We start from the raw sequence: 27596 nt of genomic DNA on the forward strand, positions 1-27596 counted from the left end.
CCGCTAGCTAATTACCGTACCTAATACTTCATTCTAGAACCGAAAACGCGAAGTTTATCGCCGGACAAAATCGGCGACGCGAAATTTGCAAATTCAAAACCACCCCACGTGCATCGGGGGGCAGTTTTGCCCGCGGCGATGAAGCGCGACCGACTGGTTGAGGGCCTGCTGAACAAGTTTCAGGGGAGACACGCTCAGGTCGAACTGTCACCCCGTGCCGTGCACTACCGGCCTATTTGCGGCAGCGAGGGGTAGAATTACGTCACGAGATAATAGATTCCTCGTACTTTTATAACTGCCCTAAGGTCCCTTGCTGTAAGGTGGTAATCAATAAAATGCAAAATGCTTTCAAGCTGTATCAGTATTAACAAGAATTTTCGCGATTATATCATATTGGTACACCACGGTGGTCCTCAAACAGATCATTTTCGAATTTCGACCGGCTCCCCCCCCCGAATCGGCTCTATATAATTCAAAAATAATTGACTCATTTTTTCAGATTTTTATCTCAACTTGATATCTCACTTGATATTGCCATATTGGATCCGCCATTTTGAATTTTAAAATTCTGTATTCAGATTCGTAATCAGTGATCCAAGAAACCCCTCCATACCAAATTTCATCTAAATCTATTCGTTATATCCGCTGTGCCCCTGAAAGGGTTGAACGGAATCCACCCCCTTTGGCGAACGGGTTAGAGTCGCGATAAAAATCTGGAAAAATTAGTGAATTATTTTTGCATTATCTACAGCCGATTAGGGGGCGAGCCGGTCGAAATTCAAAAATGACCTTTTTAAGGACCACCCTAAAGTACATGATTTCAATTTTTTTTCTCTTCTCTTGAAATGAAATCAGCGACAAACTGGATCTCCGTGTAATTCGGACCAAACCGAATGGTGACAGATGTGACGGACTAGTTTTACCCCGGGACTTGAGTGGAGGGTTTTTCCTCCTTGCCATCATGAGGGAACAACGGGCAGCGAGGAGCGGGCAGTGGCAACTGTCGAGGATTGGAGAGTCGACCACCCGCGAGCCAATTCAATCTTTCTAAAGAGTAAATAATATTTGAAGAGTGGTAGTCCGTTAGGTGCCCGCGTGCGTCCGTCATTGGTCAATATTTGAGATGATATTCCCAGATGTTAGAACGAAATGGATTCCTTTCATCACCCTAATGTGCCATTGAGCTCGCTCCCGCAAAAGCTGAAGCATATTTTTCGTCTACAAAGAGTCTTCTCCCTTCTCTCCAAATACGACAAGACGACGACAAAGATGCGGAGATGGATTAGAAAAAAATGTAATCGGTGGTTTCTTGTCATTATAATCGGGGGGAATTCCACGCGGCTGTTAATCTAATTGCAAATTCACTTTCGGCAAACTATGCCGCGATTGCTTAATAATGAGCGAATCTTGAAGGACGAGTTGTTCGCGCAAAACGGCTCGTAAAATTCAGAGGCACGAAACTCCCTCTCGCTTCGGTGGGAATACTTGGATTGTTCCCAGCGAAATTGAAAGGAGCTGACGAGAAATAAGGAGCGACGTGCTCGAATTATCATTGAGGGAACGAAACTGTGTAGGAATGCGAAATTTCGAGGTTTTATCAACCGACTGGAAACAACCGTCGAAACGTTTCTATGGCGGTTCAGAAAACTTCACGGCATAAAAACAAGTACAAAATTTCCTCACCCGTCTGGTTTTCCTAAACGTAATGAATTAATTATACGCCTTGTAGCCCACCGTTGGTACACATTCGTTGATATTCTGGTAACATGTAAAAGTTTCTTTTCTCTTTTTTTCTTTTTTCTACCAAAAAAGTAAACTTTTAATAAGGCAAGTTGCCGCTCCGTTCTGCTCTCTTGACAAAGAGTTGCTACTTGTTCAGATAAAAATTATCAGGCTCCAGCATTTAGTGCTGTATAAACTTATAACGAAGGGTGGAAAAATATATTTCTAAAGATTACCAACGAGGTGTATTATTATGTCCCCGATGCCCCCTGGCATTTAAAATAAAAAACGCGGCTCACCCCGTGAGAATGCTTATTTAAAATCCTCAAATATTTACCGTACTCAGACTTTGAAAAAGAAAGATCAATAACTTACTTGCTTTACAATCTGATTTTAATACTTTAGTCTTTATGCTTTCGAGCGGTTATTTCTTCACTCATAGAACATCTTCTTCTTTTCTTTTTTTTTTTTTTCATTTTCAAGTTTGTATCAAAGTTTCTAAACCTGATTCAAAACACAACTGTCGCTTTCAGGTTCCTCGACAAAACAGTCAGCTACGTCAGGCTGTCACTCTAGTTTCCGGTCGGAAGTCCAACTCCCTTTATATTTCCATCACAGGACATTTCTTCGTCCATCTGTCCAGAAGAATTTTTCTCTGAACTATTTACTAGTATATTTGCGCTCCCTTTGTGCATTTAGAAACTTGTTTTGCGAACAGTTATTTTTAGATGGGCGTATGAATAACGGACCTTCTAAAGAACGCCGGTATCACAGTACACACATTATACTGGCATTAAATCGCTTTGAAAGTTTCACAATCACACCCATCGTCTGTCTGGATATAGTCTGACAGGCCGTGGAATATTTTCTATGTTTTTTTTTTTTTCTAGATGAAACTTGAGGGTATAAAAAATATGAAACGGGCGAAATTTAGTGTCATGGTGGGACGTAAAGCGGTTGGGAATAGTTTCGAAATGCCTCGGTCATGTAGGGATTTTCCCCGAGTAACTTGGACGTCTCGACAACTCGGCTGGGGAATCGAAGCCACTAATCGAATTCCTGGCATAATCCGAGGCGCCGCGTGCCGCAAACTCCACATCATTCTCACGGCCTCGAATGATCCGCCTTTGGTCCCCTGTTACAGTGCAGCGGTTCAGGGAGAGGCTGAGGTCACTTTCGAATGAGGTAAGCAATGCCAACTAGCGATATATCACTGCCATCCGGGTATCCGCGAGATGGAATCGAGATTTCAGGAGGGAAAAGCGATTCGAGAAGGAAGCTGTGCGGGATTTAATGAAAAACTGAAAAACGCACCCCGATGATGAGTCGAATTTTTCACCGCTTAGCTGTAATCCGCGCGGAAAATCCTGATCATGATCGGGCGGAAATGACGCGGTGAGATCGGGAAAACCTTCTTCGCGAAACTTCTGCAGGTGGTGTATTTTTTTTTTGCAAATTTTCTTTCGACATGCGTTAGTAGGCGTGTACCGTTACACATATATTGCATACATACATATGTGTGGATATTTTGTAAAGAACGTCGCGGAAATTGATGACCAGGCTTTACGACTCTTGGATATATTTCACTTTCGAGTTTTATAGAGAGTGAATAATGTACCTGCACGCTAGCAAGCCCAAGAGCGATTTCTTATTTAGAGGATTTTGAACTTGGCGTCATTTTTCACACCGCCATCCGTCTCGCCTCGGTGTTAAGGTGAAGTTTTTCGCCACTGCCATGCTTGCGAAAACTTAACGTTCGAACTTTGATACTTGCGAATCACAGCCAATTTATGGATAATGTACAGTGAAATGAGACTCCTGGTATTGGATAGCAAATGCAATTAACGGACTAAAAAGTTTGGCACAGAATGCGGTATTTTATCATATCTGCGACGCGTTAGCAAAATCTCTCGCCCGTATATTCGAAAGCCTGAATCTCTACGAGATCGGGGGGGAAAAAAACTAGCTGGTTTATGTGACGGAGGGTATTATGGTAATCTGAAATCGCATATTTCCGTGGAAGGTAAGACTTCTCGAGCAGGGCTGCCGCATAAGTCATCCGTATTTGCAGGAAGAGTAGAGCGGGAGTTTTGACGACCAGTAAAAAGAGAACCGCGACACGACGATGAGGTAATGCCAATATTTTCGCCTATTTACTACACTACTCCGCTGAAATTCGGGCTAAGGGTAGGAAAGAGAAGTAGAAAGGTGGGAAAATAGAAGGGTCACGATATCGTGTTTTCAAAGACGCGAAAATCCGTTTCATCGAGTTTTAAAATGTAGAAAATCGAAATATAGGTATAAAAAATTTTTGTGATAATATTCAACCCCGCCCCATCACTGGTACTATATTTTCGTGAAAATGTTACGATAATTTTTTTTTGATGCACCGATAAATCGATGTTAAAGCTTTAACTAGCTGAACAATTTGTAGTAAAAAAAAAAAAAAAATGCAAGAAACGAAAAATTGACTAAATTTACAATCACACTAAACAGTTACGTCTGTTACATTTTCTTGTGATCCCAAGAATATGTAAACCGTGATTATAGAGGTACTCATTTTAATAAAATTTTCCCACCGCGTAAGATGGAACGAAGCATAGAATTCCAAAATTTGAAATCGTCAGAAGAATAAGAAGGCTAGCAAGCGAAAAGATAGAATCATCGTCAGAATTTTGACGACTCTATAAAATAATTCCGACTTTCTGAAATTCAAAATTCTGTACGAATAGATTTTCGCGTTGTCGACAGTTCGATATCTTCACCGTTTCTATTTTCTAATATTTCTCCACTTTCTCACCCCCTACCCACGAAAATTCGTAACGCGTTATATTATTTATGTCCACAGTATCCCCTTCGCTCCGTTTCTGCGAGGTTTAACCAAACGCACGTGTTACGCGGGCACGAAGACGAGGCTCAGGGTGGTCTAGAGTCTCAGCATGGGGTTGAAGCAGCACTAATTTAGACTAGGATTCTCTGTGCGGCCCTCCGCCACAATACATAAAATAGCGGTTGTAAATTAGTTTAAAATGTCGCCGTGCGGGCCACAATTTATTATTTTAATTATGGCGTTAGTATTAGCGCTGCAGGTATGCTTTAACCTCGACGAAGCGACGCGACGGTGCCAAATGCTCACTGCTAAAGCTAAACAGTCCGCTGCTGTGCGGTTTCCGTACATTTTATGAGTTTAATTTAGACCCGGCCCGCGCCTACCATGCTCTGAATATTCTAGTTTCGACACAACGCGCAGCGCAATTTGCTCGCGAGAAAGACGCTCGCTCCTCAAGTTACTTCTGCAAATTCTACTCGATCGAGAAAAGAAATTTCATCTGTTATACTGTCTGCGAAAATTATAGTAAAATGGGTATCGCTACAATACGTTGCTTAAAACATTGTTAAAAGAAATTTCATTCATTCATCAAAGTGTTTAGTTTACTGAATTTTTTTAATCATCCAAGACCTCGACATCAATTTATCGCAATATTTACAATAATGGTAATAATAATCAAAAATTATATATTCTTGTTACGGTTACAAGACTAATTTTCATTTAGCTATACCTGCTTAGAACTGCATTTTTCAATGGCAATAAGAAAAAAAAAAAAACAAAAAAATGAAAATAGTTAAGGATTGTACCGCAAGCCGATAATTTTTTCATCCTTCGTTACACAAGTAAAATTGTACTACCTGTGAAGCGATGCGTGTTGATTTTGTTTGGCGAAAACGGAAGCGGAGGAATTGCATTCATTTTCATTCCGCGTCGATCGAGTGAGTCAAACTGCGAAGAAACGGACTTCCCGATGAATAATGGCTTCCGAGGTAGGGAAAGGCTCGGGACTTTTCCTCGCTCTCTTCATTCTTCGGGGACAAATCGATCTCGACGACGTCCGTGAGATTAGCAAACCCGAACAAGTGCTAATGATTTCCACGGAGGCCGTCAGAGCGACTCCCTTGGACTTAGAGCCGGCTAATTCCCTTGGTGGAGGCGCAGCCCAGCGGTAAGGGGATTAACTTTATTAGGCGGGGATGAAAAAAAAAAAAAAATGTAATAAAATTTTTTTACCAAGGCGATGGTTGACGAATCCGCAAAGGATGGCACTCGATTGCCGCCCCGACGGTCATCGTCAAGAGAATAATTACGTCAACGGTAATTGGCGTACCTGTAATATTTACGATGCGTGCATTTACAAAAAAACTTTCGTGTTCAATTGTAAGTCGCAAGGCTAACGGGCGCACAAAAGGACCAAAAGAAACCCGTCAAACGAACCGTGCGTCTGTTCATCCCCGAAAACGCCCTATCGAAGTCATCCACCTCCACGGGAAGGAAGAAGAGATTTCTTGAGTTTAATTTTTGAAACCCCTTAAAACGTTTCGCGGCTCACCGCGGCGCAAACAAGGGTGCTAATTGGGGCTTTGGATTAAAATTCTCTAACAAGGCACGAGTGTATATTATTCATATTCTCTAAGTAGGGTAGCTCTCTCTCTTTCTTTCTCTCTCTCTCTCTCTCTCTTTCTCTCTCTCTGGCTCTCTCTCTCTCTACTCTCCTGGGTACACGACAAAAAACTCGCTTTCGTGTTTGCCGACCCCATTGCGCGATTGACTTTATTTGACGAAAAAAGAAACTCGTGCTTCAGATGAGGAGGGATTATTAATCGCTTCACGGCATGGGCTTCAAAGCATTTTGTATTGTACGCATGCACGTGTAATCCCGTGGTATTATTCTATTCACGGTTATAATTTTTCGCGCAATCAATGCCTTTTAATTGAGCATTCAAAACATGTTTTCACCACGCATTATGGACCATTGATATCAAATTTGAAGGCGAATATGTTCTTTATTCTCTGTAAAATGGGATCCATCCCAAACCAATACTTCAATTTTTGCTCCCGTTTTTTTTTTTTTTTTTTTTCTCTCTGAAACTCATTTTATCAACGCATTATTATACAGTCTAAACCAAAAACCGAAACTTGATAAAGAAATTGAAAATGTCGTGATTAAATTCAAATTAATGAAATTTTATTCAAATAATGATATTATCTTCAAAACGCGGTTGGAAAAAGATTTAAAACAAAACCATTTCAACATTTATACAAATATTAATTTTATAATTGATCATTCCAGTGAAATTAAATTATCGCGTGATTATTATTATTAGTTTTTTTTTTTTTTTTTATCTTCGTTGTCTCGAATAACGTTCATTTACTTACATAGCTCAGTTTGAAGGATTCATTCATCGGGAAGAGATTTTTTTTCACCAACATTAAACTCACGCAATTTTACCATCGCTTCTTAACCCCGATTTTATCTACTCCTCGTAGTGTTTTCGCCCTTTTTCGCTGGCTTCTACGCCTGAAACATCCCTAATCCGCCCTCGGCGTAGCTGCGCCTCGTTATATACGACGTGCGTAGCTTTTCACCACTTGAGAAGCTCTCAACAGGTTACCTGGGATTCGGCCCCCACCACCACCCTCGGGAATGGCGGGCAACGGCTACATACGGTCAGTAATCCTTTTTTACGTGCCGTGGGTGCGTTTAGCGGGTTTTCCCGCCCCCCGATCCTCCACCCCCGACGGTTTCGCGACTCGCCGACTCTCCGCTTCTCCCCTTCGGCGAGTCGTGGCAGCGAAAAACTCCGATAATTGCCGCAGTCCCCAAAAACTCGGAGCCCCTTCCCCGGAGGACTCTGGTACTTGATAAACCCTCGTAAAATATTACCAGACTCTCCCCGCAGTTAAAACTCTTACCGTTATATTTTAACCTGTATACGGGAACACGCATGTATAAAATTGTTTAAATAATTAGTTAGGAACGGGACGCGATTCGCCGGAGGATGAAAGACCGGGTACACGATTAAAAATTTTAAGTAACTCTGTCCGGAGATTTTTATAGATTTTTCTCTTCGCTGGCGACCTGGAAAGTGAAAAGGTGTGGAAAGCGAAAGAGGGAGATAGATGTGTAGAGTTTATTTATTCTACGGTAGAAAAATTCAAATCATATTACACGTCAACAATCGTCAGAAACAAAAAAAAAAAAAGGAAAAGAATTCACAGATCTGAAAAAGCTAAAAGCAAAGTAATGATAAAATTAAAAGTAATATTTTAGAATAAGAACTGGCTTCGGATAAATGCAAATAATTCAAAGGAACGAAAGAAATAAGGGAAAAACAATCCGAGAGACAGAGAGAGAAAAAGAGAGGTAAGGAAAAGAAGGGTGGACAAAATTTTTGACACAAACGGACGTTCGGAATTAACTGTTGTATACTCTACCTTCCTTCTTTTTCTTCTTCTTCTTCTCTCCATCATCCCCCGCATCCTCGTCATCCTCCGAAGATGGACATCGCGACTCCATTATCGTCTCCAAAAGCTTCTCAAACTCCGCAATCTTGTCGTCAGCCGGTGTCTCGGAGGCGATTGAAACTTCGGCTTCCTCGTTCTCCGTGCCATCTTTGCTCTCCACGCTGCTGCACTCCGAGTCCGACATCTTTTAGACATTCCTGTGTATGGTGAGAAAGGAAGTTTTTGTAGCGTAGGAGAAACGTTATATCAGCCACTAAAACTCGGTGGATTCCGAAACGGTAACTTTCGGGCTTTTCGAAGCTCTGTGACGGGTTGAGGATAAGTCAGCTTGACCTAATTTATTAGGACGAAAGAGTTTGGACTTTGGTGAATCTGAAATGCGAATTCGTTTGTCCGGAAAAATGTTGTCAAACTTCCACTTTTTTTTTTACCTCAATTCAAAATCCAAATTCCATTGTCCTGAAAAATCAGGGTGAACTGACTCAAGTCACTTGCATTCTCAACTCCTCGTGTGAGTTAAAGTTCAGTCGAATATCGTTGGTATAAGAAACATACCTTTTACTCAAAACTCCGAATGGTTGAATTCCTAAGCCGTCAATATTGCAAAAAATTCTTGTAATTGATGTACGTATACAAAAGATTGATGTACGGTTGGGTTTGAGATGATTTTCTTCAAAAACTTGAAAACGATATTTGTCCCATTTGGAAAGTCAGACATTTGAAATTTTGACCATTTAGAACTCCGACTATTCGGAGTCTTGGCTGTAGATTACAGTTTTTACCATTCGTTAATTTAACCATGTACAAATTGGACCATTTCCAGGATACACTGAGAGAAATTTATAATTCCGATTACCGCTCAGTCCTTAACTATTTTCATTTTTTACCACAATCGAAAAATATAGTTCTAGGTAGAAAATGAAAATTAGTTTTATAGCTGTTAACGGAAAGTCTAGTATCCGTTACTATTCTTTATCATTACGATCGCTGTTGCTATACTTTCTTTCAACTGTTGCGAAAATTTAATGCTCGTGCAAGAATAAATTGACGTTAAAGCCTTGTTTAACTAAAAAAGTAGAGTAAACCTCACGAACTGATTTTGCGCTGCAATAGCGCAAAATTGTTAGGCGTACCTCGTTTTTCGTAATTCCAACGATATTCAAACAGTTTTATTTTAACGATACCTGTTCTACTAAATTTTTCTAGTTACTACACAAATAAAATTTTTTTCAGTGCTTGCATCCAAAGTTCAGACCATGTTCTCAGTTTAACCTCACGATTCGAGGTGACTTTTGACCCGCGATCATATATCCACAGGCTTCGGTTTGTCTTGGAGGATTTGGCGACCGTATCGGCGATAATTTTTCTTCGAGAAACCGCAGCAGGTATGAGGGGAGAATGAGCAATGGCGATTTCGCGATCCGGGGCTAATGGTCGGGGACGGTGCGGTGCTCCGGTGTCTGAAAACGGTTAGCGGAAACCGCGGGTGGCGAAATTGAGCAATCCGCATTCATATCAGCGTGGTTTACGAGCGCGACAGTCCTCGCCCAGTGTCTCAATATTCGTATATTATTCCCCGACTCGGATTTTCCGGCCTCTCAAATCCGCGATCCGCGATCTGCTGACGTCGCGAAGAAGAGGAAGAAGAACGTCGGGACGTCAAGTGGTGCTTGGCGCTACGTCGAGCGGCACCTTCCCGATTTTATCCGACACATGTACAGGAAGATATGCGTGCCCCTGGAACGCTTGCTGAATTGAAAGAGGGAAAATCTCACGTCTGTCTAGCGTCACGTCCGCCTCTCTTTGTGGTCGTGTCTCGGCCTCGAGGCGGGCGTCTTGAATCGACGAGACTCGAGTGGGAGGAGAGAGAATTCATATAATTCGAGATTACTCTCTTACCGCTTCGCTCAAATTCTACAGTCTAACTCGCGAATTTGTGCCGCGTGATTGGGTTAATTTCGCGAAAACCGTATGCACTGTACCTAAAATCGGGCCGGGATCGAAGTTTCGAATTTGAAAAGTTCCGGAAGCGCCTGATTCCGAATTATTTTGGGGGCGAAAGTTGAGGTAAGGAAATCAAACTTTTACCAAACAACCAAGTTTCGAATGGTCGGAAAGCCGACGGCTCAAAATTCCGATAGAGCGAAATTCCGAAAATTAAAATACACTCACACAACGAAGTTTACTCAACGAGTGGGTGTAAAAAATCAGAAAAACCGAAAATCGGAATGACCTGGATTCCGAACGTGAAAGTATCAAAAATCAAAAACAAAGAAAGATCAAAGCGGTGAAATTTCACCAAGCCAGAAATTCATAAATCTGAAAATCTGCGATCATTCGGAATTTCGATGTTTCGTTAAAGTTTGATTTTTTTACATCAACTTTCGCCATCAAAATATTCGGAATTTGGAGCTTCCGGAACTTTTTTCGCCCCCTATAATCGCGGTCCTAAACTGTGGACATAAATGTACGCAACAATCAAACCCCCGCCATGAGGAATTGCGGAATTGTGAAACAATTATAACGATTTCGCCCCATTCGCTCTCATCCTAGCTCCTCGCGAGGCACTCGAGGTCCGTAATTTCTTTCCGAGAGGTCGTAAACTGTGAAGCACGACGAGCGAAGTGCCCAGATTTTTATTTGATGAATGATCGAGGGTCCGAATCCGCGCGGCAAGTATCGAAGGCATTTGATTGGCTTTTAAAGAAGGAAGAGTCAATAAAGTTAAGGTTTTTCGTCAAGTGTCATTGTGCGACTGAAGCACCATCGGCACCAGATATTCGTGACAATGGGGATAACGGAAAATTGATCCTTTGTCGTTACGCTTTTTTGGAATTACATTAAGGACGCGGGGCAAGGATGTGCGGCGAACAAGGATGAAAAAGAGAGCGACGGGCCTTCGGAAAGGGGAGAAAACCAGGGGTGAACTAGCCGAATCCGAGAACAAAGAATATGGGTAAATAGAACGGTCGAAATATCGACTAAGTAACGTGAATTGGTGGAAAAATATTAGCAAATTTCGTTACAACATTTCTTATCAATATACGATCACAGCTCCTTAACCCTTTGAGCCCTAATGGTAAGTATTCTTATCATCTATGTTACGTCCATTTTATGTATAACTTTTTGTTTATCGACAGGTTTTCAATACTTGAGAGTAATTATTCTGATATAATGTAAATTATTATTGTTAGAAACAAATTGATTGAAAAAAATCGTAAAAATTAAAAGAATAATTCATTTCCGAGAAAGTTACCCCACTATACATATGGTGTTTTTTGGAGTCGCTAATTATGAATGTGAAATCAGATTTTGATATTACAGTATAACGAATCCTATCAAAGACCCCAAAAATTCCTGCATAGAGTTTTTTGACCGTATTCGATCAAATTTGAAATTTTCATCCACCATATTGGATCTGTCATCTTAAATTTTTGAAATCAGATTTCAGTTTGGTAATCAGCGACTGCAAAAACTGTGAAATACTATATTGTTAGAATAGTTGACTGGACACAATAACGTGTGCCTCAAAGGGTTAAATCGTTAAACCGTCAAATCATAATTAAAAAATAGTTGTAGCACAATTATAGCTACATTGAAAACGGAGTAAATGCGAGAGAAGAAGTGAGACGCGTCTTATCGAGATTGAAGGTGCGAAAAAACGAGATGGAAAATTCGAGATGATGCGCGGATAAGAGGACGCAATAAATTCGCCTTATTCGCGATCTAATCGCTGTAACTCTGTCTGTCTCTGTGTAGCAAGATCACTTATCGTTAGCGAGATGAGTCGAAGTGATCAAGCCCCGGTTGGTCACTCGAGTCTCTGCAGACTCCTGGAGTTCGGCTGATCCCTCGGGTTTTCGGCTGTCTCGTCTCGCCCTCGAAAGTTGGAAACAAGCCCCCCTCGAGGCTCCCGCGACGCTCTGATTTCTCCCAAACAAGAGCTCGTAACACGAGGATGAATCTCGGTCCTGTTACCGATAATAATTGAACCTAAGAGCCGGTATCGGGTTCTCGTACCAACTTTTACTTGTACCCACTTTCTTCCCGTTCCCGTAAATACCAACCCCCAGACATTCTTTACTCTCCTGTTTACAGTGTATTCGGCTCTCCTCCCGAAACCCGGTATTGGCTCGTTATGCATTATTCCTCGCGTTTCACTTGCCATTAAAATAACGTACCTCGTCCTCTGGTTCGGATAGCAAAGGACCAATTACGGAATGGTAGACATCTTGTCGAAATTTCAGGAAACGCTTACTTATTGAGGGGGGGTGGAAGAAGAAAATTTTACGATTAGCAAACGGTTAAAATATGGGATCGATTTCTGGTCACGTATGAAATGCGTAATTTCTAATTCCCTTTCTTAAATCATCCAAGTTATATTTACCTGAAATCGTTAAAATCCAAACACACTCATTGTCAGAGAACGGAAAGTTTTGAAAATGATAGATATAAAGAATTTGCTTTGAATACATCGTTTTCTCTTAACGCATGCAGAATAAACTCTGGATTTCCCATCTACGATACTTAAAGTTGACAAATTATTTCCTCCAAGGATCAATAAATCCCGAAAGTCGTCCGACCATCCTTATCTATTTCATAAATATTAGGAGGGAATAAAGAGTCAGACAAGGTCGATTTCCGTCAATTTTCGATCATCGATTCGGAATAAAATCTGGCTCCATGCCGACTGAAAATTGCGTGGCAAAGCCGATGCTGTCTATATATCTGATTTTTGTGGCTCTACGCCAGAAACGAGAGAACGAACCTTCGTCTATAATCTACATATTGACGTAGCTGGTTTAAAACGGTACAAGAGGGGCGGTCTAGGCGTAGAGTTTATAGACTTGACGGGTGCGCCTAACGCCTGGTGGACACTGAGGAACACGCTTGCAAACACCACCTAGCAACGGTCTTTCCTGCGCATTGGGTGTTTAGAAGCCTTCCTAATTTCTGTATCGATTTATCAGGCGATTTAACGGTGCGACGAAATTACCACTCTCGATCTTTGCGTGTGCCTATAAGTAAAAAGTTACCATTTTTTCCCCTCTCTCTATAGTATGTAAAAAAAGAAAAGCCTGCTTCTCGATCTCAAATTTATCCTCCAGGCTAATTACATCCACGATCTATAAATCTGTGCGCGTTGGAGACTTTGCGTGCATGTTGCGAATAATTATTTTTCAGTGCGTTGTACATCCTTAATTCGCAAGTTCCGTAATTGAGATTATGTTAATACGACTAAATAACGCATCGAGACATTTCGTACTCACCTTGCAACCGGCGAATGAACGTCGTTCTGAGGCGGCTAGGCAAACAAACACCTGACCAGGTGTTCCCAGAGGTGCTGGAAGTGATTGACGCCCCGGCGTCGCGGCGCCGCAGTCTTTTCCACTATGGTTATACCGCAGAGGTTGGATACCCGGGGGGTAAAACGAACCGCCACCTTATGGATGCATCAATTTTTATACTGCGTGCGTTGATTCGTCCAAGATTATTGTCAGACAAATAAATAAATTAGCTGACAAACTGTCGGGGTGGGCATAGAAATCCTTTTTCGTCAAACAACCGATGGTTATTCTTCTTATTCTCAATGGCTGAATCCCTTAAGGATTAATGCCAGAAATAGCTGGTTAATAAAAATTCCTAGATACGATTAACTACACGATCATTAAGTATTTAAATTTTTTTACCTTAACCTTAAAAAATATGATTCTGAGTACAAAATGGATTTTGTAGTTTTGACCAGAAAATCTAGTGTATACTTAAATCCCTTTTAATTATTGTAACTCGTGTTATATTTTTATGACGGTGGATCTAACGATATGTTGACGTCGAAGCTTTACTTTACTGAAAAGGTACAGTAACCGGAAAATGCAATATCGGCATTTATGATCACATTAAACGGTTACTGCTACACCGTTTCCTTGGGTCTCCAACATAATATATTCAAACCATTATAGCAAAGATGCGAATTTTACGAGAATTTTCTAGTGACAATAAAGAACGAAATTTTCTTCAGTCTGGTCCACGGCCTCGCCGTAATTCCTCGAGAATTTCAACCTCGCAGATTTAGCTTCAATTTCCTGTGGCCGGGTCCCTCCTTCACATAACCGTGATTCGATGTTACGGTGAGTAACTTCTTCGACGGAATCGCGTTATCAGCGAAACAGTGCTTCGGCATTACGGCCTCGTATTCTATCTCCGATCGCGATACACTGCCGGGATAATAATCCGGCAACTTTGTTAAGGCGTAACGACTGGGGTAATTCGTGCGGCTCAATGTTCTCCAGACGGGATAATAGATTATTAAGATTGAAGGGGAGTCCGCTTTGTGCCCAACCCGAAAACTGAAATCGGTATTCACCAGCTCGCTCGCGTCCTTTTCGAGGCACAATTCTCAAACGGCAGTGCCCGAGAGAGCCAGAGATCGCTTCTTCGACCAAAAGATCTCGTTCTTAGTTTCGGTACACTTGTTTTTCTTCGCTTTTTTTTCCCCCAAGAAGTGTTTGCCGATCTCTTAACAGAAAAATCAGTCGCTACCTTCATACCCGGACTCTCGCGTACATTTTATTCAGTCAAATCGCAGCGACTAATTCATTAACCGACTGTTTACTCGGCACGCAAGAGGGCTGTTTGAATTCACTCTTGAACGAGAAGCGGAGCTCGCCTACCCTGCGAGCCACTCAAATTCTAATGTTTATTCGAACTCTTACAAAACACAAATACCAATGCCATTAATTTACCGTCGTTATCCCGCAGTTCCAAGTTCACTCGATGATCGTTCAATATACAGGTATATATAACAGCGAAATATACCGACGACCCCAGTTATTCTGCGAAAAAGTCAACGAAAGTCTAACGCATTAGGCATGGTAATTTTTTTTTTTTTCTTGTCTGTTCAAAATTGATGAAAAAATAATCAAAAGACGAAGAATAATCTCGGGGAACGAATGTCGCATTACCGTTTTACTCCGTGTCCTCTTAAATCTGCGAGTAGATGATGCAGAGAATTCGTTGGGAGTACGTGGACCAACATAGATAATGCAAGTTTGAGAGATTAGAGGATTGCCGGTTGAGTACTTCACTGTTTCAGAGCTTGAGCCAAGCTTTTGCAGAGCTTATATAATTCTGTCTCTCCGAATTGTTCTGCATCCCGCCCGCCCGCCGTGATTTCGGGACTTGAGAGTTCTGCCTCGAAGCAGACCCTTCGCGAGACTGGAGAGCTTTGTTGTCTCGCCTCGGTGTAATTACAAAACTCGGTAATTAATACCAGCTAACAACAGCACCGAATTTCCACCGTTAGGTATATGACTAAAAAGTAAATAAAAAAATTTAAATTGTCGAGAATTGAAACCGACTCGCATGTTATTACATACGCAATATGCGCGTAGAGCTCTTTCATCTTTCCTCCACGTTTAATTATTTTCATGCGGTCACCATGCCGCACTCGTCCCATAAAGCTTCCTTAAAATTATTCAAAATAATAGAACCGGCTAAATCCCAACCGCTTCGCGCCTGACTCGTGACTCATGTGTATATGTGTGTAAAGTGAATCGAATATATTTTTAAATGAATTTTCCCAGAGCCTTATATATATATATACATACATATATATATATATATATATATATGTATATGTATATGTACAGGCATATACCATATATATGGTATTATACAGCAGAGAGCAACAGGAATATGAATACGAATATATGAATATGCAGGAGATGAGACATCTGTCGCCCTGTTACACGATATTAGATTGAATCTACTGGGTGTTGCGTTTGAAAATTATTACCGCATCGATCAAACTGCCGGGTTGAATGCAATTTTTCTAATAAAACGTTTGCGACTCTTGGTATCGTTTTTTTTTTTTTTTTCTACTTCTGTTTTCTTTTTTCATATCAGAACTTTGCTTGTTACATACGTGACTCGGAATCTGAACCAGCGACGAGACGTGAAAGATGAAATGAAGACGTTCGATTCTTTTTCATTTTTCATTCGCCTAATCAGCGAGTAGCAGATGCTGCCGGTGATGTTGAGGATTTAAAACCGAGAGAATAGAAGGGGGTGAGAGTGATTGGCAGAAGGGTTAAAGACGAGGAGCTGGCTTGAGTACCGGGATTTTTCGATTGGCCGCTCACCGACCCTTCGAAGTGTTGAGTTATTTAACTGCTTAACACTTTTGATAATCCCGTTACGGGAATTATTGTCTTAAACAACGGGTTGACTCTCTCTCCTTTTCTCTCTCTCTCTCTCTCTCTCTCTTCAGTGCGGATGCAAGACGCGTAAACTGGGTAAAATTCGAATAAAGGATCTGCGGAGCGGAATGGTGGATTCGAAGAGAGGGCAAAACGGAGATGAATTCTTCACCCTTTCACCGAGAAATTAAGGATTTTAAGCCAGGCGTAATTACTTTTTGGACAAGAGGTGTCAGTTCGACCAGGTCGGAAGGAGTTCAGTTGTGAATTTCATTGTTGGCCAAAATCTATATCGTCTCGAAAATTCGGAGATAATCGTGGATGAGGGAGAGAAAAGGGTGGCTGGTAATTTCGCCGCATGCAAGGGCTGGAATCCGTCGATCTTATTATTATATGTACGCGAATAGGTGTGTATTTTTCTCAACTGCGAAGTCAATCATTACCGAAAAATACCTCCGCCGCCCCTGAAGTGTATTTAATTGAACAGCGCCATTTCCGCCTGTCGCAAAATACCTAATTCTTTACAGGTAGGACGTGTATTACTCGGGGGAAAGAAGAGGCATGTAATAAAAACGCTTCACAATAGATCCAATCATGCAAAATCCGGTATTCAGCCTCCTAAACAACCCCAATTTCGTACATTCTACGAAGGAAATATGGCTCGATAAACTTAATAATCTTTTTTCATATTACCCAACGAGCGAGCTTTGTCCTTCTTATGTATTTGTTTTTTTTTTTTTCCCCTTCTCTCTACTTCTTTATAAATCACGTCAAATAAACCCCGTGGAATGCATTGCTTTGTTGACGGCACGGTTGCCTGCCCCGTGTCAAAATAAACTTGAAAATTTTGATCCAGAAAAAAAAAATTTCCCGCTCGAGAACAGTCCTGGATGAAATTGCATTTCGAATCCCTTTATACGAATCGTCGAATCGGGTCAGGATCAACTATCGAGGGAGTTGATCGACTCGACGCTTTTTTTAACTCGCCAATTTCTGTATGCAAATTTCTTTGATTGGGATGTTCAAACGACATCTGGTATACAGCCACTCGAGTTAGAATAATAAAAAGGTATAATTTAATATATACTCCAATATCCCACGCAGATAATCGTCTGAATATTTTTTCATCGAAGTCGCGCATTCTTTTGCCATATCCACTGCAGTGGAGAGAAACTCCGTTGAGAAATAAATCAAAGAAAAAAGTTTTCTCTTCGATCCGGCTCCGATTTAACCAAGTAAATACTCGATGATAGGCTTTCTCGGTTATGTCGCAGCGTGGTTAGTTAATTAAAATCCCCAATGGATCGAGCGAAATTGGGTGCCGAGATAGAAACGGGGAATAATCGGACGCCGTCTAACCTAACCTAACCGTGGCTCGCCTTTCCCAATCCTTTACGACTTAGCTCCCTAGTTTCCTTTTGCTACCCCAAACCCAGTAACTGCCCCACAGGATGTTTTAATTCGGCCAGTATTTACTCAGGTCTGTTTGAAAAGCTAACGGCACCGCAGAGCGATCCGTGCAGGATCGATAGATCATCTGGAAAAAATGCAGCATGCATATGCGGGAAATGTCTCGGTAGCAAGAAATTCGCTTCACGTAAAGCGAGCATGTTTTTAATGAGACTTTTCTCTCATCTGCATTGTACGTTTGTTTCTGAATGCTCTCTCCAATGATCCTGATGGATCAATAATATTCGATAAAAAATTCCAGCGAATCATTTTCACGCGTAAAACCGATGAGTAGAGCTTAGGTAATTATTATGAATTTTCATGGTCTGAGGCCCCTTTTCAATATCAGGCTGAGATCTTTCCACCGCGGTTCAGACGTGCGGACTTTAGAGTATGTTGAATAATTCGCGGAGTCGTCGAGTTTGAGAAACGAGAAGCCGGCTGCCTACCCGGGGTTATTTCTCACCGTTGAGGAGTTCGAGGCGGTGAGAGTAGAAGCGTAAAAGACGTTTGGCCCGCACAAAGAAGGGAAAAGGTAAAGAGAACCATTTAACCGTGGTCCTTGGCAAGCACCCCCGTTCGGTGTAATAATATTACCTATTCCGTTTCGCTTCTTTAAATTTTCGTGAAAAAAAAAGAAAAAAAAAAAAAAAAGAAAAATTTTCCCGAGGTATACATAGATGTATATATATATCCCTCCTCCGCTCCTCCATAATGTATGCCGGAGTGTAACAAAGGCGCATTAACATTTTTATTTGCAGCGGGCGCGGAGCCGAAGCGCCAATCATAAGTCACCAATACGTCGGAAACGTCTGCACCGGTGGATATTACGTCGGTACTTATGTATACCATACCTACATACACAATTCGCAGCAAGGAGTAGGAGGAGGAGGAGGAGGATAAAAGAACCGGCGAATTCGACCTCCTATTTCGCGAATTGCTGATGAGGGGTGAGCCCTTTTACCCGTGATCGTGAGCGATGTTGAACTGGAAATATTTGCCGCGCAAGAAAAAAAAAAGGAAAAAAAACTTAACGTATTCCCTATATTTCAGGCGACGCCCTATCCTAACAAGGAATAATAAATTGATTACAGCCCATATGACGCGGGGTGCTCTCACAAATTGGCACTGTATATATATATATATATATATAGAACGTTGGATGCCCCCTACTTTAAAATTTAAGATATCTACGGTGTGTGTACATATATGCATGTGTACCGAATGAAAATCCATTTAGTCTAATAGGACACTTAACCTGATTATACAATTTGTGTTTCAGAATCATGGCATGGAGGGAGTGATACTTCTAATGCAGGATAATTGTAGGTTTAAAGTTCAAACTCTCTATCCTGTAATCCACGGAATAATTTATCTATCGTATACTTGCCCTGTATCTGTAATCGTTCTTTTTTGATTCACCGGTTTCACGTTGCAAGCATCAACTCCGTCTATGGAATGCAATTAGCTTAATTTATTAGGGGCAGTTTTTACCCTCGACGTTGCGCAGATCGTGCTCGCGTATAATATTATACTGCAGGAAAAGAGTAAGTGGATAAAAAAAAAAAAAAAAAATTCAAGCTCTTGTCGATAATAGAAGAAAATTTATTAAAGAAGAGTAGACGGGGTAATGAAGAATTTATTTTAATTACAAGTTACTTACAAAGCCAATAACAATGTACGAGGTAGTCGATAAATGAATAAATGAAACCAAGCTTCTTTGTTGGGTGAAAACCCGGAGAAGTACTGCTTAGGTTGTGCCGACAGACTAGGAATTAGGATTGAAAATCTCTCCCCTCCCCCCGAATCAATCCTCCCGACTACTGCGAGGGCTCGTTGAAAAGTTGACGTTTTCGGAATAGTAAGTCCGAAAGTTCAGCCTCATCTCTCCTCTGCGCTGGAACTTTTGATTTCTATAATTTTGGGACAGGGGTGAAGTACGTGCGCGAAATGAATAAGATAAACAGAAATCTCCGTGCCCGTTCCGCGTACCGTTCGCCTCCTCGTTTTCGCCTGCAGGAATCGGTATAAATACGGCAAAGAAATATTTCAACGCTATTCGTTTCATATTAACCCAGTAGCCCGGTTGATAAGTCATTCCGGAATGTCTCCCGCGATGGGGTTGCAACGGAACGAGGGTGGTTCGGAGTCGAGGGACTGCGACGAGGGCTGAAAGTCGAGGGGTTAAAAATCAAGGGTCTCCTCTTTGGCTACGTTCCCGGAATACGTTATGAACGCCGTGGAGGGAAGGAAATAGTGCGGTATATCATTTCATTTCGTATAATTCAGCAGTATAACTATCTCCGCGAGTACGTTAACTATTTATTTATCATTTCTACGTAAGACACGTTAATATCGTCGGCAGAACAAAACGAGCCTCGTGTATAATCCCTTGAAAAGGGATGAAATTATCGTGTCGTAGAATTTTGAAACTGATACAAATTAATATCGATTGACCATACGGCCCAAAATAACGCCGAATCTTAACATAGGAAAAAAGGTGCTTGTTCGACCCGAGGATCGTCTTTCTATCCGTCAATCCTCCGTATCGTGATCTCCCTTTCTCGGCCCCCACCCTCCTCCTCCTTCTTCCCTCAGAACCTGAAGAATTGGGCAGCATTAAAGCTACTTTTCTAAGAACGGCGGTACGTCCAACCGACCTCGACGTGCCAACCATACCGATAACTTCGATTCAATCGGATATCGATGGGGTTCATTCGCGATACAATAGGATAGTTATCTGATCCCTGCACCGTTCCATCGTTCTCAGGCTATTTCAATTAACGAGATGATCGAGCACACCGTTGCCCGTCAGATACCACTTTGACATCGTTTATCTGCAGCGATGAGTGCAGGGTACGTTCTGGATTATGTCAGAACTCAACGTGGATCCGGTGGAAATTATTTCGCAGTTGATGCCGTTTTGATTTCTTGGTCAATGGGCAGCATGAAAGAACGGTAAGGTCTCGTGAGTTTATATATACATTAACTAGCTGTTAATTTAACTAATCTTAAAGTAATTTACTTCCGGAGTTCAAACTACATGTTACGTTGTTGTAACGGCAGACGATATTTGCTTTGAGAATTATATAAATAATCGTAGTCGGCAGTGTTCCCGGGAGGTAATAAAGAGTCAGCCTCAACTTTGATAGTGTTTGCGAAAATCATTTCGTCCGGAACTCAATTCGAATAAACCCTTCTAGACGAAATGGACCCGAGAAATTTAGTAATAGTGCATTTCGATACTAGTGCGCAAACGTAGCAGTGCCCGCACATCGAATGAGAAGCGAAGCATGAACCGAAAGGAGAGTTTCGCGCGAGTTCGTCTCGTCCTCTATTTTTTGTTACGCCTGTGACGGAAAGTCCGACCGATTTTGCACACCGCCAGCAGAGCGCAAACTTTCCTGACAATGCGCAAACGTTTTCTATCAGTGCAGGAAAGTTTTTACCGCACATGTTAATGAAAGTTGTCGTACGTATAAAATCGTACGAATACACTGTCATAAATTTCGCAGATGTATCTATATTGCACTTGCACGCGAGCCTGAACTCAAATTCAACCTACAAACTACAATAATGACTATCTCGTATAACATTTTTCAGATTCTACCTACACCTTAACGTATATTGCATTATTTTTACCTCGTATAATAGTTAGATGTTTTATCTAATGTTCAGTAATTTTAATGCATTTTTTTTTCGTCCTTCGGTTCAACAGTACTTAACATCTTGTAAAGTATGGAACGCTGACACCCGAACGCATATACCAGATATAGAACATATTTAATAAACTGAAACTGTAACTTTGTAGCTATAATTTTGTAAATTGCTTTCCCCACTACTTTAAAAGCCAGCTGATGTGAAATTTTCATGTCTTGCGACTGTATCTTTTTGATCAAATATTCGCAGCGAGTTGAGATTGCACGCGACGGTTTTCTCTCGCAAAATTCCGTCGACGTAATGAATTAAAGACTTGATTGTATATTTCAGAATGGTCCAAATTTTAACCACGAATCCAATACATTTTCAACCTAAGAATTTTGCTTCTCAACATGGATTTGTATGATTCTTTTGAGACTAATTGGACCCTCATAAATGTGAAACAAGATCTGGAACAACGGACGACCAACAGTTAAGGAATTACAAGGATGAAACTATGTAAATTGACTTTGTAATTATTTAAATACAGGTTACATGAAATAAAGATAATACAAAAACATACATCATAAATCTTATCCTGCGAGAGCATGTATTTTTTTTCACCACCGTTTCAAGAACGCGTCACGAATGTTATGTATTTCAGCCGTAAACATTAATCCGTTGGCCACAGGGTGGTCCTGAGAATTTCGATTTTTTGGGACGAATTTGAATTCTTAGACTGAAACCTGCAGATGAAGAACACCGTATGGGTACGAGCTAAGGCAAGACTACGGAATCTCGGGTTTTTTGTATGTAACTCTTGATGCGATGATCGCAGTCTATACACATTGCGCCCAATCGACTTCTCTCGCAAAATTACGTCGGAATAGTGCCACAATTGATTTATTCCAGCACTTTTGGAAATCGCGAAAATTTTCGCCAGAAATACAAAGGGGTTAACCTTCCTTTTTTTTTACCAAAAAATTTTTCCTCTCAAAATTGATTCGTGTGACTCTTCCCCGACCAATTGGACCCCAAGGAACTCAGAAAACGCAGCAAAAGGAGCGTGGGATCAACGGGAGAGAAGATACGACGAAAAAAGCACCTGCTGAAAAATGTCGAAAATTCAGGTTTTCGTTTTTTGGCAGTAACTTTCGATGCGTTGATCGCAGCGTATTGGGACTGCGCCCAATCGATTTCTCTCGCAAAATTACGTCGGAATAGTGCCACAATTAATTTATTCCGGCACTTTTGGAAATCGCGAAAATTTTCGCCAAAAATACAAAGGGGTTAACATTCCTTTTTTTTTTACCAAAAAATTTTTCGTCTCAGAATTGATTCGTGTGACACTTCCCCGACCAATTGGACCCCAAGGAACTCAGAAAACGCAGCAAAAGGAGCGTGGAATCAACGGGAAAGAAGATACGAGGAAAAAAACATCTGCTGAAAAATGTCGAAAATTCAGGTTTTCGTTTTTTGGCAGTAACTTTCGATGCGTTGATCGCAGCGTATTGGGACTGCGCCCAATCGATTTCTCTCGCAAAATTACGTCGGAATAGTGCCACAATTAATTTATTCCAGCACTTTTGAAAATCGCCAAAATTTTCGCCAAAAATACAAAGGGGTTAACCTTCCTTTTTTTTTGACCAAAAAATTTTTCGTCTCAGAATTGATTCGTATGACTCTTTCCCGACCAATTGGACCCCAAGGAACTCAGAAAACGCAGCAAAAGGAGCGTGGGATCAACGGGAGAGAAGATACGAGGAAAAAAGCACCTGCTGAAAAATGTCGAAAATTCAGGTTTTCGTTTTTTGGCTGTAACTTTCGATGCGTTGATCGCAGCGTATTGGGACTGCGCCCAATCGATTTCTCTCGCAAAATTACGTCGGAATAGTGCCACAATTAATTTATTCCAGCACTTTTGAAAATCGCCGAAATTTTCGCCAAAAATACAAAGGGGTTAACCTTCCTTTTTTTTTGACCAAAAAATTTTTCGTCTCAGAATTGATTCGTATGACTCTTCCCCGACCAATTGGACCCCAAGGAATTCAGAAAACGCAGCAAAAGGAGCGTGGGATCAACGGGAGAGAAGATACGAGGAAAAAAGCACCTGCTGAAAAATGTCGAAAATTCAGGTTTTCGTTTTTTGGCTGTAACTTTCGATGCGTTGCTCGCAGCGCCTCGGGACTGCGCCCAATCGATTTCTCTCGCAAAATTACGTCGGAATAGTGCTACAAATAATTTATTCCCGCACTTTTGAAAATCGCGGAAATTTTCGCTAAAAATACAAAGGGGTTAACCGAGCTTTTTTTTTGACCAAAAAATTTTTCGTCTCAGAATTCATTCGTATGACTCTTCCCCGACCAATTGGACCCTAAGGAACTCAGGAAACGCAGCAAAAGGAGCGTGGGATCAACGGGAGAGAAGATACGAGGAAAAAAGCACCTGCTGAAAAATGTCGAAAATTCAGGTTTTCGTTTTTTGGCTGTAACTTTCGATGCGTTGATCGCAGCGTATTGGGACTGCGCCTAATCGATTTCTCTCGCAAAATTACGTCGGAATAGTGCCACAATTAATTTATTCCAGCACTTTTGAAAATCGCCAAAATTTTCGCCAAAAATACAAAGGGGTTAACGTTCCTTTTCTTTTGACCAAAAAATTTTTCGTCTCAGAATTGATTCGTATGACTCTTTCCCGACCAATTGGACCCCAAGGAACTCAGAAAACGCAGCAAAAGGAGCGTGGGATCAACGGGAGAGAAGATACGAGGAAAAAAGCACCTGCTGAAAAATGTCGAAAATTCAGGTTTTCGTTTTTTGGCTGTAACTTTCGATGCGTTGATCGCAGCGTATTGGGACTGCGCCCAATCGATTTCTCTCGCAAAATTACGTCGGAATAGTGCCACAATTAATTTATTCCAGCACTTTCGAAAATCGCTAAAATTTTCGCCAAAAATACAAAGGGGTTACCCCTCCTTTTTTTTTGACCAAAAAAGTTTTCGTCTCAGAATTGATTCGTATGACTCTTCCCCGACCAATTGGACCCCAAGGAATTCAGAAAACGCAGCAAAAGGAGCGTGGGATCAACGGGAGAGAAGATACGAGGAAAAAAGCACCTGCTGAAAAATGTCGAAAATTCAGGTTTTCGTTTTTTGGCTGTAACTTTCGATGCGTTGCTCGCAGCGCCTCGGGACTGCGCCCAATCGATTTCTCCCGCAAAATTACGTCGGAATAGTGCCCCAATTAATTTATTCCAGAACTTTTGAAAATCGCGAAAATTTTCGCCAAAAATACAAAGGGGTTAACCTTCCTTTTTTTTTGACCAAAAAATTTTTCGTCTCAGAATTGATTCGTATGACTCTTCCCCGACCAATTGGACCCCAAGGAATTCAGAAAACGCAGCAAAAGGAGCGTGGGTTCAACGGGAGAGAAGATACGAGGAAAAAAGAACCTGCTGAAAAATGTCGAAAATTCAGGTTTTCGTTTTTTGGCTGTAACTTTCGATGCGTTGATCGCAGCGTATTGGGACTGCGCCCAATCGATTTCTCTCGCAAAATTACGTCGGAATAGTGCCACAAATAATTTATTCCAGCACTTTTGAAAATCGCCAAAATTTTCGCCAAAAATACAAAGGGGTTAACCTTCCTTTTTTTTTGACCAAAAAATTTTTCGTCTCAGAATTGATTCGTATGACTCTTCCCCGACCAATTGGACCCCAAGGAATTCAGAAAACGCAGCAAAAGGAGCGTGGGATCAACGGGAGAGAAGATACGAGAAAAAAAGCACCTGCTGAAAAATGTCGAAAATTCAGGTTTTCGTTTTTTGGCTGTAACTTTCGATGCGTTGATCGCAGCGTATTGGGACTGCGCCCAATCGATTTCTCTCGCAAAATTACGTCGGAATAATGCCACAATTAATTTATTCCAGCACTTTTGAAAATCGCCAAAATTTTCGCCAGAAATACAAAGGGGTTAACCTTCCTTTTTTTTTGACCAAAAAATTTTTCGTCTCAGAATTGATTCGTATGACTCTTTCCCGACCAATTGGACCCCAAGGAACTCAGAAAACGCAGCAAAAGGAGCGTGGGATCAACGGGAGAGAAGATACGAGGAAAAAAGCACCTGCTGAAAAATGTCGAAAATTCAGGTTTTCGTTTTTTGGCTGTAACTTTCGATGCGTTGATCGCAGCGTATTGGGACTGCGCCCAATCGATTTCTCTCGCAAAATTACGTCGGAATAGTGCCACAATTAATTTATTCCAGCACTTTTGAAAATCGCCGAAATTTTCGCCAAAAATACAAAGGGGTTAACCTTCCTTTTTTTTTGACCAAAAAATTTTTCGTCTCAGAATTGATTCGTATGACTCTTCCCCGACCAATTGGACCCCAAGGAATTCAGAAAACGCAGCAAAAGGAGCGTGGGATCAACGGGAGAGAAGATACGAGGAAAAAAGCACCTGCTGAAAAATGTCGAAAATTCAGGTTTTCGTTTTTTGGCTGTAACTTTCGATGCGTTGCTCGCAGCGCCTCGGGACTGCGCCCAATCGATTTCTCTCGCAAAATTACGTCGGAATAGTGCTACAAATAATTTATTCCCGCACTTTTGAAAATCGCGGAAATTTTCGCTAAAAATACAAAGGGGTTAACCGAGCTTTTTTTTTGACCAAAAAATTTTTCGTCTCAGAATTCATTCGTATGACTCTTCCCCGACCAATTGGACCCTAAGGAACTCAGGAAACGCAGCAAAAGGAGCGTGGGATCAACGGGAGAGAAGATACGAGGAAAAAAGCACCTGCTGAAAAATGTCGAAAATTCAGGTTTTCGTTTTTTGGCTGTAACTTTCGATGCGTTGATCGCAGCGTATTGGGACTGCGCCTAATCGATTTCTCTCGCAAAATTACGTCGGAATAGTGCCACAATTAATTTATTCCAGCACTTTTGAAAATCGCCAAAATTTTCGCCAAAAATACAAAGGGGTTAACCTTCCTTTTCTTTTGACCAAAAAATTTTTCGTCTCAGAATTGATTCGTATGACTCTTTCCCGACCAATTGGACCCCAAGGAACTCAGAAAACGCAGCAAAAGGAGCGTGGGATCAACGGGAGAGAAGATACGAGGAAAAAAGCACCTGCTGAAAAATGTCGAAAATTCAGGTTTTCGTTTTTTGGCTGTAACTTTCGATGCGTTGATCGCAGCGTATTGGGACTGCGCCCAATCGATTTCTCTCGCAAAATTACGTCGGAATAGTGCCACAATTAATTTATTCCAGCACTTTCGAAAATCGCTAAAATTTTCGCCAAAAATACAAAGGGGTTACCCCTCCTTTTTTTTTGACCAAAAAAGTTTTCGTCTCAGAATTGATTCGTATGACTCTTCCCCGACCAATTGGACCCCAAGGAATTCAGAAAACGCAGCAAAAGGAGCGTGGGATCAACAGGAGAGAAGATACGAGGAAAAAAGCACCTGCTGAAAAATGTCGAAAATTCAGGTTTTCGTTTTTTGGCTGTAACTTTCGATGCGTTGCTCGCAGCGCCTCGGGACTGCGCCCAATCGATTTCTCCCGCAAAATTACGTCGGAATAGTGCCCCAATTAATTTATTCCAGAACTTTTGAAAATCGCGAAAATTTTCGCCAAAAATACAAAGGGGTTAACCTTCCTTTTTTTTTGACCAAAAAATTTTTCGTCTCAGAATTGATTCGTATGACTCTTCCCCGACCAATTGGACCCCAAGGAATTCAGAAAACGCAGCAAAAGGAGCGTGGGTTCAACGGGAGAGAAGATACGAGGAAAAAAGAACCTGCTGAAAAATGTCGAAAATTCAGGTTTTCGTTTTTTGGCTGTAACTTTCGATGCGTTGATCGCAGCGTATTGGGACTGCGCCCAATCGATTTCTCTCGCAAAATTACGTCGGAATAGTGCCACAAATAATTTATTCCAGCACTTTTGAAAATCGCCAAAATTTTCGCCAAAAATACAAAGGGGTTAACCTTCCTTTTTTTTTGACCAAAAAATTTTTCGTCTCAGAATTGATTCGTATGACTCTTCCCCGACCAATTGGACCCCAAGGAATTCAGAAAACGCAGCAAAAGGAGCGTGGGATCAACGGGAGAGAAGATACGAGAAAAAAAGCACCTGCTGAAAAATGTCGAAAATTCAGGTTTTCGTTTTTTGGCTGTAACTTTCGATGCGTTGATCGCAGCGTATTGGGACTGCGCCCAATCGATTTCTCTCGCAAAATTACGTCGGAATAATGCCACAATTAATTTATTCCAGCACTTTTGAAAATCGCCAA

The 27596-nt window shown here is 41.3% G+C and overlaps 1 long non-coding RNA gene across 1 annotated transcript in view; it reads left to right on the top strand.

The window, feature by feature from the left end:
- The window catches only part of LOC124294146, a 162878-nt gene extending 141030 nt beyond the window's left edge, over window positions 1–21848 (top strand). The window contains exons 11-15 of the long non-coding RNA XR_006904034.1: window positions 18017–18202; window positions 18429–18617; window positions 18721–18862; window positions 18950–20625; window positions 21658–21848. This is a non-coding gene — a long non-coding RNA (uncharacterized LOC124294146). The remainder of the gene's footprint in view (window positions 1–18016; window positions 18203–18428; window positions 18618–18720; window positions 18863–18949; window positions 20626–21657) is intronic.
- Window positions 21849–27596: the final 5748 nt, after the last annotated feature.

The sequence above is a fragment of the Neodiprion lecontei genome, chromosome 4, assembly GCF_021901455.1.
Source record: "Neodiprion lecontei isolate iyNeoLeco1 chromosome 4, iyNeoLeco1.1, whole genome shotgun sequence".
In the NCBI taxonomy this organism is placed as follows: Eukaryota; Metazoa; Arthropoda; class Insecta; order Hymenoptera; family Diprionidae; genus Neodiprion; species Neodiprion lecontei.